The sequence below is a fragment of the Sinocyclocheilus anshuiensis genome, unplaced genomic scaffold (assembly GCF_001515605.1).
Source record: "Sinocyclocheilus anshuiensis isolate Anshui unplaced genomic scaffold, SAMN03320099.WGS_v1.1 scaffold935, whole genome shotgun sequence".
Lineage (NCBI taxonomy): Eukaryota > Metazoa > Chordata > Actinopteri > Cypriniformes > Cyprinidae > Sinocyclocheilus > Sinocyclocheilus anshuiensis.
In genome coordinates, this window is record NW_015544174.1 from 32,809 (window position 1) to 36,351 (window position 3,543).

Genomic DNA, 3,543 nt, shown 5'->3' on the forward strand with positions numbered 1-3,543 from the left:
AAGACGACAGTAAGGATGACAGAATAAGATGACTATTAGGACGACAGTAAAGATGATAGTTAGGACGACAGAACAAGATGACTGTAAAGACGACAGTAAGGATGACAGAATAAGATGACAGTTAGGACAACAGAACAAGACGACAGTAAGGATGACAGAATAAGATGACTATTAGGACGACAGTAAAGATGATAGTTAGGACGACAGAACAAGATGACTGTAAAGACGACAGTAAAGGACAACAGTAATTAAACGACAGAGAAAAAGCAAGCAGGATGACAGATTAAGATGACGTCAACAGACAATTGTTAGGACTACAGAACAAGACGACAGTAAGGATGACAGAATAAGATGACAGTTAGGACGACAGAATAAGATGACAGTTAGGATGACAGAACAAGATGACAGTTAGGACGACAGAATAAGATGACAGTTAGGATGACAGAACAAGATGACAGTTAGGACGACAGAATAAGATGACAGTTAGGATGACAGAACAAGATGACAGTTAGGACGACAGAATAAGATGACAGTTAGGATGACAGAACAAGATGACAGTTAGGACGACAGAATAAGATGACAGTTAGGATGACAGAACAAGATGACAGTTAGGACGACAGAATAAGATGACAGTTAGGATGACAGAACAAGATGACAGTTAGGACGACAGAATAAGATGACAGTTAGGATGACAGAACAAGATGACAGTTAGGACGACAGAACAAGATGACAGAACAAAACGACAATAAGCACAAAGCAGTCGACTCATTTTTGACACAAATGGAACCTCATACCAGAGCAGTCTGTGTTATTTCTGGGATGCATTAACTTCAAGGTAAATTCTGGGTAAATGTGAAACCTTATCAAAACATGTCACTTTCACATAGATGCCAGCAGAAACATTACAATAATCCTTTTTCCCCCCAGCTCTACCGGTCTACCAGTTGTAACGTGAGCAGTTGTTCCTATGTGTCCAGACTAGACTTCAGTCTTGCAATTTTGTGTGTGTATCTGTGTACATAGAGATTATGTATTTATAAAACTGCAAATGTATTTATTTATGTATTTGTATGTATTTATTTATTGTACTCGAGTGCACGTTTAAATTGATTAATAGGTTCAGTTGATTCACAGGTTGTGTACATTTCTTTGGCGCTTGATAATGGGAATAAAAACCTTGCAATGCTGAAACAATACATCTTTTCATATATTTTGAATGCTGAAAGTTTTTTGTTTACAAAAACAGCTGTTATTAAATCTGATCTACAGCAAATATCATTATTGTGCTTAAGTTTGTATTTAAGCAATAAATGTTCATATCTTCTGCTGTATATTTTTATTTATACTTTTACTAATTTAAAAAGAAAATAGAACTCTATTTACTGAATACCCCTTTTAGATTTTTAGTAGTTATAGTCATTACGTAATAAATAAAAATATTAATCACAGTGAAGGTCTCTTTTCTTCAAATCTGCAAGTCCTCACGATGTAGGCTACTGCACAGATTTACAGCTCCAAGTGATTTTATATTTGATAGTTTTGCAGCTAGGCCTATGTGGCTACAATGAGTGTTAATAATTGAAACTAATTTCATCCCGTATATACACAGATTAGAACACACACACACACACACACACACACACACACACACACACACACACACACACACACACAATGAGGGGGTGGATACATAAATAATTGGATTAATGATTTCAGGATAATGCATGATGTCACGTGGATACTTATTTAATAAAATAGGAACCTTTAAAAATTATAACAGAAACCATATGTAGGCCTAAATATTTTATTAAGAGGTAAACAAGGAAACATAAGTTTGCCATGAAAACATTTTATTAGCACTTTGTACCAAGTAGCCTAATGCATGTGAAGCATTGGGCAACGAAACAACTCATCTTCTATAACAAAAAAAAACCAAAAAAACAGTTGTGCTTTAAAATGTAAAATCAGCCACTTATGTTCATGTTTGTCCATTACTGAAATACAGCGAATTATTATCACTTGCGTATAAAATCCCAAATTTGTGCTGATCCGCCGACCCTGATGGAAATATGAATGAAGAAGCCAATGAATTAAGCGCTAATGTACAGTAAAACAGCTCTATTCAGCCTGAAGAACCCGGAGGTGCCGTCACCAAGCGTTAACCAAGAGAATGTGACAGGGACATGAATTTACATTTGATAAAAAAAAAAAAAAAAAAAAATTAGGACTTTGCCTCCTCATTTCAGAACATCACTGCTTTGAATATAGTGTTCAGACAGTCAAAGAGTGGGGACCCTGGGATACCTAGCTACTACACGTGATGTACATGTGTATGATAACAATAAAGCTTAATTAACACAGCATTAGATGAAAGCATAAATATGCTAGCATCGGATTCTTTATTGTACATTAGCTGAGCAACATGCTGACAATTCAGTTCTGTGTTATCTTTTATTTTAAAACTCTATTAAAGAGTAATTAAAATTAATATATGAACATTTACATCCCAGTAGGTTAGGATACATTCTTAAACTCATGAAATCCATGAGTTCCTTGTGGATTCATTATGGCAGTGATTATGGGATTAAGGAGGATATTGCTGATGTCTGATGAAATTATGGCTAACATTGTCCAGAGGTCCAGATCTATTAGAGACGTGATTTAGAGTGTGCTCGCAGGCCTTTCTGCTCCAGGATCTGACCAAAGAGACGAGCAGCTGGATGGTCAGTCCAAAACCTCCATGTCCGTAGTTATGAATGACCTGAGGTGAAAGAAAACAGCATGGTGTCTGAAAAAAGGCAAAGTTAAGGAAATGAAATACTGCTCTCTTTACAATGAGCTCACCTCAAACGAGGTTGGTCCAGACCACATGGTCTGTCTCCAGTCTAATTTTGCTCCGTGTGGGTCTGAGACCAGTCCAGTCCTCTACTATCTGCGCATGCTAAAGAGAAAGAAAACGGAGCAAAACTGGGAATTTGGAAAATCACTCCTTAACAGATTTTGACAACATGCGATCTCCTACCTATAGACTGGGCTCAAGCTACCCAGATGTTTTATGGTCCACAGAACTGTTCTGCAGATTCCAGTTTCCTACTTGGAAAACTCCACCCACAGTCACTAAACGACTCCTGCAGACACAAACTGAGGTCATGTGCATCTGTCCTGGGACAAGACTACATTTTCCATTTTATAATAAACACAACTTAAAATGGGAACCAACACAGCTTATTTCCCTATATCTCTAAATGTATTTTTTTCTTTTCTTACAAATATACATTGACTGTGATGAAAAATAAATTCACCCGGGTATGATGTATGCTGAATTACCTCTAGATGAGAAATTATGTGTGGAGATTCAGTGTTTTATCCAGGGAGCGTCTACCTGTTTACATACAGCACAGAATCAGAGATGAAACTGTTCTGTCTAAAGCTCAAACCCCGATTGACTTTATCCATTAAACCTCATCTTAATGATCTGTCCTCTGGCTGGCTGGAGCTCAGGATCAGGCTGGAGGTCTCCTGATCGTTCACTGGAGCAGTTGA

At 37.2% G+C, this 3,543-nt stretch overlaps 1 pseudogene; it reads right to left on the reverse strand.

Annotated features, from left to right (window-relative positions):
• Positions 1 to 2,648: 2,648 nt before the first annotated feature.
• The window catches only part of LOC107696060 (D-amino-acid oxidase-like), a 5,156-nt pseudogene continuing 4,261 nt past the window's right edge, over positions 2,649 to 3,543 (reverse strand).